Below are 13,745 nucleotides of genomic sequence, written 5' to 3' on the forward strand. Positions count from 1 at the left end.
CCTCTCCTCTCCTCTCCTCTCCTCTCCTCTCCTCTCCTCTCCTCTCCGTCAATAATCTCAAAAGATTATTCTATCCAAATAACAGTAGGAAATTCAGCCAACCAACCCCAATGAAGTATTATCCCTGCTTAACTCTCCTAGTCAACTACTTGCTTGCTGGTATAATCCCAAAAGATAAACACCTCTCTTATTGCAGATGCCAGCACTTCACCCTCCAACCTGCCTCCCTCTGCCACAAACACCAAAATGCAGATGCAGAGAGCAGCGGTACTGAGCATGCAGCCACTTCCCAGTATCAAGAGCAAATCAATGCCAGGCTGTTGCAAAGCCAGGCTGCTTGGGGCAAGGGAAGGCGGAGGGCAGGATGAGTGCAGGGTGAATTCTGCACAGCGGGGTGCAAACAGAGTCCCCCTCAGAGAGTTTTAATTGTGACAGCATCCGACCTGATCTGACTGATGAGCCTGATGTCTTAATTTCTGTGAAAAGCACCGTGGGCTCGGCAGCAAGAACTTGAGGCCAAGACCTCGGTCTTGCAGCTCAGCTGAGTGCGTGTACAAAATTCTCACAAGCCAGAGAGTTAAGATCATCTGTCAACAGCTCTGTCCCATAATGTGCTGAGAAGTCTGGCCTGGGTCCAGGGCTAATTTTAAGCATATGAATAGCTTCTTGCAAGCCAGTGGGAGCAGCAGAGCGAGCTGCTAGCTCAGGGAGCAGGATGCTGGGTTTCTGGTGGCACCAGACCCACAGGGTTGCATTTTGGGTGCCACCTCCACGTGTGTGCTCACAGGTTGGCAGCCCAGAACCAGTCGTCACACACTCCTGAGGCCCCCAGCTAGTGCCAGCATTGCTGGGCTGCTTGTATTGCATAGGATTTCCTGCTCTGCACGGTCAAATCCCATGCGCCGTAGGACAAGCATATGGGATATGTCTTTTCCTGTATTTTTGCAGTGACCAGCCACTCTTCCGGATGCCTGGGAGTCCAGGCTGACGGCTGTCTGAAAGAGTGGATATTGCACACGTACGGACAGATCGCACTCTGTGTACCAGAGTTATTGTGCCTGGGCTATGCTGTCAGTTTGTGCGTGCACAGCAAATGCAGATTTATCTGTCTGAGAGGAAAATACAGTCAGAACCATGACCTGGGACTCTAAAAGTCTCAGTTTGACAAACCTGGGCAACAGTAACATCCTCAGTTCTGAAGGGAATTGCCTACTTGTATCAGTGAAAATACAGAAATCCACCCTGCAATACCTAGCAATTTTACAACATTATTGCACCTTTCTACTTGGTGTGAAGGTATAGGAGCCAGTAATTCTGTGCAGCTGTCATGCAGATCACTTTTTTAACAGCCAAACAGTTTAACAGCTTTCAGCTGTTACGGTTGCACTTATCTATTGAAATGCTCCTGGAGACGTGCAATTATTAGAAGAGTAATTCAGTTTCAGTTTGCAGAATTTTCTAATGAAGCTCGTATCTTCAAAGTTGGTGTAGTATGCCCAGCTTTTATCCAAAATGACTCATTATCTCAGTGAAGGGCACATCTATGAGAGCAGCACCTACATGCAAAACTTTTGTTATCTGAGCGTGTTTAACTAGTGAAATTCCGTGTCTCCAGGGTCAACCAGATAAAGAAGGCTACTGTATATTTAAGACATACCCCACAGAAAAATTCTTACCAAAATATGACATCCCACAGGACTCTGCTTTATTAAAAATGACTCTTCTTACCCAGCCTTTTCAGATTCCCATCTAAAATAGTGGATGTTTTTTGTTTTAGAGGAATGCCTCCCCAGCTTTCTATCTATACTTTCTTTCTCTTCTTCACACATTTCCGGAAGATGTAGCCTCTTTCTTTAGCCAGCTAATGCTATATGTAGCATTATATATGCATATATAAGATGCTAAATAATGCTACGTATATTAGCATTATAAACCACCCCAATGTAGTGAAGGGGTATTGACAAGTAACTGAATGATTTGAGCCCCACATTATGTTGAACCAGGCAGCTATTGCACTTTTCAAGTTGATTAATTAAAATGATCTGGTTTTGTTCATGTTCCTTTTCCATTACCTTATCTGACAAATGCGATGGCTACCTTGAAAATACCCCAGTGTGTCACAAGAGAAGCACCTTGCTCCCTTTTTCCAAACACATCTTGGAAGGGTCTGAGCATCTTTTGGGACCGAAGGGCCTTCCAGACATTTGTGTGGGTTGTGCTAATTGTTATTGTTTTGGCATTTTTCTGTTTGTGAGGTGAGCCATAATCCTGCCCAAAGAGGTGTGCTTAAATTCCTCTTTCTGCCTCAGGAGCTATGAGTCCAAAAAATCACACCAATCCACCTGGATCGAAGTCAGAAAGCATCGATGGTTGTGAATCAGGACCAACTGTTTTCTTCAGAAGTGTTTTCTTTAATTTACAACAAGTACAAACTCAGGAACTTCTGCTATCGACGAGGAAGCACAGGAACAATGGCTCTTTCCTGTAAGTATCAGTAACGTGATGACTAAACGAGTGCTCGATAGCTAGACAGCAAGCGGAGCTACCTGCCCTGGGCAGGCACTGAAGCGAAGGATGGCTGTTGAGAAGGATGGTGATATTATACAGATTTATTAATATTTCCTGTCATTTTCCAAGAAGGGATAAGCGAATGCAAGGCCAAAAACATGCAGTGACTGTTGGTAAAATGCAGTGAGATTATCTGGTAATAAATTACAGCCTCCCATGCAGCTGTGCCACAGCTGCATTTCCAATTACAGTCTGGAAAAAACAACCATTGCCTTCTGCAGCAGTGTTGTGAACTGCTGGAGGTAGGGGTTTTCTCGTTGACCTAGGCCCTTCATGGCCTGTCCAATTCACCCTCTCCTATGGGAAGGGCTGTTGCTCATGTTTGGCTGTGGCACATCCCGTGAGCTGTTCCCTCATCCCTTGATCATGGAGGCGGTGCTGGTTGTCCCACTGTTGGCTGAGTGTGAGAGCATTGGTTGTTCTCACTTAGTAAAATGAAAACACGATTACAGGGATCATGCCTGGAGAATATCATCTCACTAAGTGCTTAATGGGCCCGTGCCGAACCATGGGGGCCTCTCTTCCTCCAGGCAGGGGCAGATATCGGCTGTCACTGTGGGATGGAGACAGCTCTGTCCCATCTCTTGGAGGAAAGCAGGGCTCAAGGACATGGTGGGAAGGAAGCTGTGACTCCATAGGGAGGAAACAGGACCTCCGGGCTGCTGTACAGGTGGTGCTTTTCAGGAGTGACACAGGGTGAATGTGGGAAATGTGGGAAAGCCCGTGTTTGTGCACCGCTGCTGAGGTTTTAGGGCGTGGGGGTAAGAGCATAATCAGAATCACTTCGGCTAGTTCGGTCAAGGTCAGCTCACTGAAATACTGTGATGTACTGTGAAATGCTCTGATTATTCCGGTGAGTATATTTTCCTTTGGGCCCACCCTGTGCTCTGCCTACCTCTGTGTGCCTGCTCCAGGTGCTGCTCTGGTGCTCCCACCAAGAACCCCCAGCATGACAGCAAACAGATTTCACTCAGCAACAAAGCTAGGCAAATTCGTAAGGAAGACTTGTTGAACTTGGCTTCTTATTTGTAGGAGAAATGACTGGTAAACAGATTTATTTGTCATAAACTCTTAGCTGAGTGATTTCTGTAGATAATTTTTGGCTGCAGACCATTTGCAAATACTTTTTATTTAAAATGGAGATTTGAGATTATTTGTTGTAGGTTGCATGAGAAATTTCTTGGCTGGATGAATATAACTCCTTGAATCAGGTTTCTTGTAGGAATTCTTGTGTGTATAAAATCCATATTTACTTTCTGAGATTCTTTGTAGTGTATGGTTGATCCTGCCAGGGGCTTAGCACACTGTCCTTGCTCCAAAAAAACACTTATACCTGTGCTTAACTTTAAGGACAAGATTAGTTCCCCAGAAGTCTGGCCAAAGTTAATTTGTGTGTATGTAAGAGAAAAAGCAGTAAAGTTAGTTTAGGATTATATGATCATGAAAAAATGTGTGTCCCCTCTTTGTCCTGAAAATATAACAGACTTCCATTTTTTATTCAATTAGATAAATACTACAAACTCAACTCTGAAAATGCCTAACACTTCTGAAGTGCTCACAAAAAGCCTTTGTATTTGTATGACTGAAAATGCTGACCACATTTTACTTCTAGCAAAACACTGGCTGCCATCCTTTTGACTCTTTTTTTTGTGACTTTGAGAGCAAAGGTCTGAGCTGGGAAAGCCCAAGCAAAGGAGAAGGTGGCATACCAGACCATCCCCAGCCGTTTGGGTGCTGATGCTACAGTGCAGTTTTGGGGATGTTTGAGACAGAATTTTCGTTCTGTGTCAAGTCAAAGAGAGCGGCATGCAGTGGTGATAAAAGCTCTCTATTTACAATAGACCTTTCCAGAGTCTTTTGTTAGGGCAGGATCACACAACACTGCGCCTAATTTTATTTATTTATTTGTTTGTTTGCTTGCTTGTTTCATAACACAAAACACAGCCATATTTCCCTGGAGCTGGTAGAAGAAACTTACCAAAGGGACAACCTGTTCTGAAGGGCCCTGTAGTTTCTCTTAAGCACAGTGACATTCAGAACTGAGCCTCAGGCCTGAAGCACTTAAAGAGCCAAGGTTATCAAGCTGAAATGCCAAATATTTACAGAACCTCAATGAGAGCTTCTGCATCTTTTTAGCAAGGGAATACCATATCATTCAGAAATGCTTCTTGCTTTACAAAAGGCTTGTAGCAAAAAGGAGACTGTCAACTGGGCAGAGCTCTCCAGGGACTTGCTGTGCACTGTGAGCACCTGCCTTTGCTTCTCCTTCTCCCTTGTTGACACAGTCACCTTATGCTACATTTCTCATTGTTTGAGAATTTAATACAGAGGGACCATCCTATACAGTAATTTTGAATTCCACTTGCCTACGGGGTAACCTCTTTTCTCACCCCTTTGAAGAAATTACATCAGTTCATGCAAGCTCCAGCTTTCTCCCACAATACTTCTCCTGCAGTAGAAGTGAAAATTTACCCCTCTCTAAAGCTGTTTACTTTGTCAAGACCTCTAATGATGGATTTATAATGACCATCAGCATCCTATGGCCATATAGAAGTGTGGTGCTCTGGAGCTCAGTACAGAAATGCTCAGGCTGGGTGTGACCAACATAGGAATGAGGATGCCTCTGTAATCCATCTAGAAGACCTTTCCTACAGCAGCACACATGGACCAGCTCATCAGGAGGCAGTCTGGAGCATTTCGTATCTTATTTCATCTATAGCACTGTTCCAAGATGCCAAATCCTCCATAGCTGCTACCTCTGCCTCCTATCTACGTGTATTCATGGATCTTCCTGTTCCAGTGCGTTAGATGGCCACAAATCCTGCAGGGCCATGGCTTGTGCAGGAGAGATACCCATTTTCCATTTGTCCCCTTTTCAAAAGAAACTTAATCCAACAGAAAGTACAAAACCTCTTGCCAGGACCTTGAGACTTAGGACTGAGTCAGCCCTGCAGCAGAACTTACCTTCCCTTTCCAGAAGTTGTCCCCTGGATGATGACTGAAAATGTTGGTATTGCAATGCAGAAAAGCTGCCCTTTTCTTTTTCTGCTAGCAGTCAGAGGGCTTCAGGCTTCAACCTTCAAGACTGTCAGCCCACCCTCTTCTACAAAACTATTTCTACTAATAAATACATAAAATTAAGTGACAGCTTGAGGTCCCATCAATCCACCTCAGCATGCAACAGCAGTTGCGGTCAAGCTCCATGTGAGATATAAGTCCTCACAGCTGCGATCCTGTTAACTTTAGCTATTTTGTTATTTTGGCTAAGTTGTCAAAATGTTAATTTCCTGATGTCTGGGAAACTGGCTGAGCAGCATCTACTGTGGCTTGCTGGTGAGATAGAGGGAGGCTGGATACAAGAGTGCAGGCCCTCCACAAGTGGTAATGCACAGCAAGGACTGCTCTTAGTTCCTCAGCAGTAATTTTATCTTATCTGCACACATTGCTCTTTCCAAATCAAGACCAGCCTTTTCATTATTTTAAACAACTGGAGAGTGGGAAAATATTCCCCGAGGCAAGGAGCAGCACTTGAACTGGAGCACTGTAATGGAAGCTACAGCATGCAGCAAAATTAATCACTCCTTGAGATATGTTCCTGCTCTCAGTGCAAAAGGCACTTTTGCACCAAATGATACGCTGCCTGGTGTTAACTTTGTGAGTTGAAAGGGTCTCTATTAGAAGGACAGCATGTTGAGTCACAGCTTTAATCAAGACAGGCTCAGTCTCACAAGGTGCTGCATCTGGGTGTCCCAGCTCGAGTCCCGTACTGCCTGTCAGTGTATTCTTCAGCTCCAAACGCTCCCCACATTTGTGGAAGGCACGACAGACACTTGCACACTTAGTATTGGGTACACATGCTCCAGCTTCTTTGGGAGTAGCGAGGGCAGGACCTGGCTAGACCAAGGTGAACCAAACCATTAGTAACTGGACCTGCATGGGGTCAGAGCACAGCTCTTGTTACAGGTGATGTCCAAACCCTGCTCCCTTCTTTATGGAATAAAGTTGCTTATTGAAAAACAGTTTTTGAGTTGCTTATTGAAAAAAGAAAAAACACAACACTTTTTTTTTTGTCGATGAACCTTACTACATTTTATGACCTTTCTCATCTCTTCTTCCTGCACTGTGGTGCTGCTGCTTTTGTTAGCTGTTACGATCGTCCTCATCATTATTACTCTTACTGTGCCTCTGCTTGTCTCTTAAATCCAGAGAGCCTGGGTGTTTTGCAGTGCTCGTGTATCATTTCACTCGGTGTTTTCTGCAGTGAAGTGTCTGCGCTTGCCCTCAGTCAGAACACAGTGTTTGTGAGAGCGTGGTCAAAGTGCACTGCACAGCACAGGATGACAGCCTCAAAACCAGCCTGCAGCTGTTGTACTTCTCTGAAAAAGGTCTCTGTCAGCTCTTACAAATTTGCTGATGTTACTTCATTTCCACCAAACAGGCCAGGAGCCCCAGAGCTGTCTCTTTCCCCATCTGCCTTTCCTTACCCATGCACCTTGCTGAGAGCTTGCTGGAAAGGCTTCCTCTTTGTTTCACAGCCCACCCGTGCTCTGAAACACTGTAATTAGATGCTTGCATGTAGTCAAAACTGGGCATGTTCTTGAAAAATAATTGCATCAGGTCAGGGCTTTGCTTTTAAGTGGTATATGAACTTATTTTGATCAACAGCTTGCAAAAGGGAGAAAGAAAAGCAAAACCTCTTGTAAGAGGTGAAGGCTGGTGAAAGCTGTTTGCAGAGCTCCAGGCTCTGCACTTTCAGGAAGGGAAAGGAGAGTGAAGAGAGGGAATCACAATTGTGACCAAATCCACAAAGGTAAATGACCGTACTGCTTATGCCAGTTCTGGCAATGAATTTTTGCAAACCAGGAAGCTGTGCAGGGAACATGAAACACCAGACTAGGCTGGGACAGTGGTATTATGGTGTGGTTTCATGCTTTACAGAATCTGCCCCAACTGCTTGCTGCCAACAAGAGGGCAATCTCTTCTTTCACACTTTTTTCATACATTCCCTACCCTCTAGAAATTGCATGATTACAGTGGGAGTTGGTCCACTGATCTGATCTGATGGACAACTGTTTCTTGGCAGTGGGGTCATTTTCTGCCAGATGAGCTCAATGAACCAACTCACTGGTTGTGGCTGTAAGGAGAAGCAATGACAGCCTGTGGCTGGGAGGGAGCTGTGCTCCCTATGGAGCTGCAGCACTAATGCTGGCCCTGGGGGAGAGGCTGGGACCATCTTTCTCAGAAGAAGTCTTCTCTCATCCCACTTGTGAAGCCACACCATCAGGGCCTGAATGTATGGCTGCCTGTGAGCAATGCAGGTGAAAGCTGCCGTGTCCAGGTGCAATGAAGAACAGTAATAAAACGCATGTTCTAACCCAATTAAGGGCAGTACAGAAATGTCATGGTGAGTGATTCAAGCACACGATTTTGAAAGCTGACCATATAGCAGAATGTAAGTAGTTACTACAGCTATTTCATCAAAATCATTTGGGCTGAGGCACAGTTTCAGAATCTTTTGCTTGGGAGTGGGCACAGTGGCACTTATTAAATTCAAGGAAGATGAAGGACAAAGCCATGGCATCAGCAGCACATCTCTGGGTGCATGAAGAGGTCTTTTGCCCATGCTGGCAGTGATGTTTGTTGAGTATTTCTTGTAAGCAAATGATGAGCACAACCTGGTGTCAGCAGCTTATAAGAAAGTGGAAGTGGAAGCTCCAGAATCACTTCTGTGTTCTGTGGTGCTTTATCGTCACTGGGAGGTGTTTATCTGGCTGTGAATACACCACATGGCTGGAAGGGCTCTGGCTAAGTCCAAGTTGTGAAAAACCTTAGAAGCAGGATAGGTACCTGCTGTGAACTGATAGATTTACATTTTAAGGTTTATGCCTGTTCAGTCTTCTCTTTCTGAAAGGGTTTTGCCTTTACTGATACTAATACTGAAACCATGATTTTGTTGTTGTTGTTGCTTTGTTTTGTTTTTCACAAAATAGGCACTCATTCTCAGTTATTTTATTTTGCTGGATTGTAAACTGCAGTGATTCAAAAGCTGTCACAGGAGCTTGTGAGATGTCCTTCAGCAAAAGCAGCAGCTTCTAAGGAAGGGGTGACAGAAATCACCACGAGTTTCTCCAGCTCATGAATCAGACCTTCTACCAAGGGAAAGCCAACACTTCCCTGTTTTCCTAACTATTCACATTTCTTTTAAAACAAGAGACTATGCATAAAATTATGGACATCTGTGGCCTTATTTTGCCCAAGTAAAGGTACTGAAGAAATTTATTAAGAAGGAATCAAATGTTTATACATATACAGCTTCCTTTTTTTTTTTTTTTTTTTTTTTTTTTTTTTTTTCTCAGACAGTGTATTTGGGCAGTAGACAAAACGAAGGAAGCAATAACTTCAAAATGTGACTTAAAATTAGCAAAGCTCTGTGCTTAATTTCTGCCTGAAGTTAGCAATAGGAATGTATCAGAATGATCAAAATCAAAGGAAAGATTTCAGCTTCTTTCAAGCATGAAGAGAATTTAGCCTCAAATATCCATGAGTAGTTGACAAAATTTATCAGGTCCTGGATTATTGGTGTTGGATTGTATGTAAAGTACCTGATATTGTCTATAAGCCTAGTTCCTTGTTAGAGCCTTGAGGTGCTTTTACTTACATTATGCCTTACTAATTAACTGCTTTCCAATGACTAGGGATGCAAGAGACTGGCAACTCATAATGAAAGCCCAGCTGAGGGAAAACTATATGAGCCTTCATGGATTTTTCTTTCTTTATTCTTACTTAATGTTGATAAATTCAGAAACTTCGCTATATATTATGTTTTCACTTTCCCCTTAATCCTCAGTCTTGAGAGTGCTGTATGCTTTAGTTGATAATGGGGAAATTTATGGTAAACTTCAGTGGGCTAGGGTATAAAGCAGCCCCTTCTCTAAAATGTGCTATGGGAAGTGGGATGAAGTGAAACTCTGAGGACAAAATAAGAGCTCTGCTCCCTGGCCGTTTATTTTCCCACTGTTTTGTTCCATGTAGTTCAGTGTGTGCTTGCCACTTTCACTGGAAATTTATGTTCTGCTCTGAGTTTTCAGAAAGGATTGAAGAAATAAAAATCAAATGGAAATACCCCCTGAAATGAAGGGGTCTATTAGAACCTTTTGCTACAAGATTCCCTTTATGTGTGAAATATTTATTAGTCCTTGCCTGTTCATTATTTGAAGGGATATTTGAACTGGTGAATCCTTAGGGAATCACAAAGAGAGCAGAGGGAATGTTTACAGTGAAAATGGTGCTTTATCTCCAAGAATGACAGGAAAAGATTAAGCAAACCACAGATAAACCATCTTATCATTCAAAAGTATACACGCTGAATGCGTTGTAAAATAAATACACAGTTGCTCTTTAAAACCTTTGTGCATCAAAGGACCAGAACCCCCAAAAGGACTTATTAACCTCAGACAGGATTTATGTGGACTCTCCATCCAAAGCTGAGATTTAAAAGAAGTCCCACTGAACAACCACCTTAGTCTAGCATCTGAGATGGTTTGGAGGCTTCAGCAGCTCCACACGCATCTCCTCCACCACAATTCAGAAACTAGGCAAGGTGCCCTCTGTCCTTAACCCATGCTGGCTGCATTCTTGTATTATAAAACATCACCAGGCAGCTGTTGTTTTCGACACAGCTGCCCATGGTAGCCTGTTTTATGTATAATAACAAAAGAATCAACTCATATATTCAAGAAGCGTGAGGCTTGGGTTTTATTTCCTTTCTTCTTAATGATAATTCAAACTGTAGTTCTTAACACTGGATTATGACTGTCAGCCTCTAACTGAACCCTTGAAAAACTTAAATATTTAGAGAACATGACCTCTTGATTGACAAATGGCATTTTGAGAAGAGTTTCATAGAAGGAAAAGTTTCCGTGCCTATAAGACTTTTATCAATATGGTGAGAGCCCATGAGATATTTTTCCCACTAATGTGTCCACGAGATAGTCTAACTGTTCAGATACGGTGTTATTTTCCCACTACACCATTTGCTCTCATATATAGAGTTTTTTTCTACCACTAATGTACCAAACCCAGAGATTTCCAGCCTTCATACCAGTTCATTTTGCAGAGCTTTTCCTGATGTCTGACACCGAGATGAAAGCTCTTCCTTGTGCAGTCCATTACAATTCCTCTGAGGCCTAAAGAGTGCATTTTCAAAGTGCCATATGGCTACCATTAGAGATGATAGCAGCGGCTGAGCTAAAGGTAGGGGTGGTTTCCTCTAGCGCTGGAAGAGGACAATGTTCAAAACCTTCAGTGGGATGGGTAAGGTGTGGAGCTGCCTGACCTGCTGTTGTGCCGTACCAACTCCAGATCCTGTGCTCCCACAATAATTATCTTTGAGGCTAAGATTGTACCCAAATATCACCTCCAAAATTTGAGACAATGATTTTTATGTATCAGAAACTCACCTATCTATCACTGCAGGTTGAGGTGTACTTGGAAGAAAGTGATCTCTCTGGTCCTGCTGCTTAGAAAGTCCTCCCACATCTTTCTCTACTCCAAGTGATACAAGTAATGATTTCAAGTAGGTACCCAATGAAAGCCAACAAATAAGAACAAATTTTAACCTGTTCATATTGAAGAAATCTAGATTAACTCCACTGGTGGAAATAATCTTACCTTATATTCAAACAGACTGTAGCTGAACTCCGAACGTTTGTCCCTGTCTTGAAAATCCAACTTTTAAAATTCTGGTTCTTGTTTTTATATACAGAACAGATTTCTACCTGCAGTGCTAACATTTCATGACAGACGAAAGTCAGTGTCCTTCTTCACATAGATTCTTTCTCATGCAGAACACTTAGAGTAGCTTTTTAAGAAAACCAGTCTGATGTAAGCTCAGGTTGAAATTCTGTCTACTAGCTGGTGGAAGTGCCCAAGAGAAGATGCTAGATATTGTAACCAGAAGTTCATATTTCAGATGAAGAATTACTTAGTATTAGTATTTCTTCTGTCATCTCACTGAAACAGATTCATTATCGACCTCAGAGAAGTTAAGGATTACTGAGTTTGGGTTACTGTCAGAAGGATAAAACAGCAGAATAAGCCTATGAGAATCGTGCATTATTATTATTATTATTTTTCTGTCTTTTGGCACTCTCAGGAGGAGCCAGTTTAAAGTGATATTTTAAACATGCTAACAGTAACCAGTGAAGGATGTCCACACAGAGTTTTCCACTCTGCATCAGTGCAGAGGAGAGCAGAACCAGACTCACAGAGGCATAGTTCCTTTGGACGTATTTTTATTTCTCTTTGGAAGGCACTGGCTTTTCATTTGGTTATGACCTGTAATAAATAAACCCAAGGAGCTTTGGCATTTGGCACTTAAAGTATGACTGAATATATTAACACATTAACACATGGGCTTTTTGAGCAGCAGAACTAGCAGAGCTTATTTCCCATGGACCTGTGGCCTCTCAGGAGCCTCTGCAGTGCGACCCAGCTCCCCAGCACATCCCCATTTCCATACCCTCTGGGCTGGAGCTGTACCTGTGCTGGGGGCAGTCTGGATCTAGGACTGGCAGGATGATATGCGTATGCCCTTTTGCTATCTGGCTGCTGTCAAGGAAATTACCTGTGCCCCAGAGGGATAGTGAACTGAGTCTTTCTTCTCTGTCTAGCTGCCAGTTTCCACAAACACATTTATCTGTGCTATTTCTAACCCTCTTTCAACTTAAACAGAAATTGGCCACTGAATTAAAAAGCTTGTAGGAGAGTGGGGCTTACAGATGGACAAACAATGTGATGGCACAATTTATTTCCTTAGGACAACAGGCTAAAGCTCCAGAGGGTGAAAATCTCTCTCAAGAGGTTGAGCTATTTTATTTATTTCCCTGTTTCAGCTGGGTATGGATGAGCAGCAAGCCAGTATATACTAGACCATTTCCAGTCCTGCTTTGTGTCCACAAAATGTGTCCACACAAAGGACTAGCTATGAGCAGTAGGATTTCACAGTCAGAATGAAAGATTTGTTTAGAAGTTCCCCATTCCCATCTGGCCCAGAAGAGACACAGAAATACCCCTGATTTGAAAACCTTCTTGATGCTCAGTTTGGCTTTGTTACAAGTTCAGTTGTTTCCTTCATAAAATTATTTTTGTCCACGTGGAGCCACAAGTACACAGAAGATCTCAGCATTGAGAGAGATGCAGTCCCAGTCTGAGTGCCTTGCTAAAATAAGATTAGAAGGACTTGATCAATATGGGTTTGATCAACAAAGGTAAGAAAAAAGATCATGTTGAACTCCAAGGCGACCAAAGAAACTATTTTTTTCTCCCAATCTTTGGGACAGATACATTTTTTCCTCTTGGCTCATTTAGGCTCTCTGATTTCTCTGTCCAACCATGTCCTTGATCATGGCTCCTGCTCACACTTCTGCTGCGGCTGTTCTCTTCTTTTCTCAGGAGAAGCATCTCACAAGGAGCTTATCCTGGAAGGAGATGCTGGATTGAGAATATAGGAGAAAGCACAAATGACTTTCTGGCACTCACAGCAGTGTGTCCATTGGAAGGTGAAGACAGAAGCATTTGGAGGAATGGAGATCTGCTTTTTCAGGCATACTGTCACCTCTGTGTGGCATTTACAAAGGCCAAGGTCCCCTTTCCCATGAAGCATTTATCACCCTACCCAAAAAGACAGTGAGCGTGATGCTAGGTGTTTTTTGTTTCCTTCCCTACCACTCAGTTATCACCGCCACACATCACGGTGGAAACAACGCTTTGTTTTCCAGTTGCAAAGGGGCTTTGAAACCAAGTACATCCCCATCACAAAGCCATCTTTATGGGCTGATGAAAATAACAAATTCTGGACACGGGGAAGATACAGGATGTCGTTGTGCTAACAGAGCCGGTGCGCAGGTGGCAAGTCCTCTTGGCAGAGGAGCCAGGGGTCAGGAAACATGTGGAGCTCCAGGGGCGGAAGAGAAAGTTGTGAGCTTGGACTCGGTTTTCCTGATGACATGCATGTCCATGAGGAAAGCTGGAGGCTACAGAAAGTGACTTTCACTGACTGCACCAGGAGGGCACGGTAAACCTCCCCCGCACCTGCACTGCTCTGCTGTGCTCAGTAGGTCAAATGGGTTAAGGAAGGGAGGCAGAATGAAAAGTCTTTTAGCATTTTTTTTTTTTTC

Source organism: Oxyura jamaicensis, chromosome 4 (assembly GCF_011077185.1).
Source record: "Oxyura jamaicensis isolate SHBP4307 breed ruddy duck chromosome 4, BPBGC_Ojam_1.0, whole genome shotgun sequence".
Classification (NCBI taxonomy): domain Eukaryota; kingdom Metazoa; phylum Chordata; class Aves; order Anseriformes; family Anatidae; genus Oxyura; species Oxyura jamaicensis.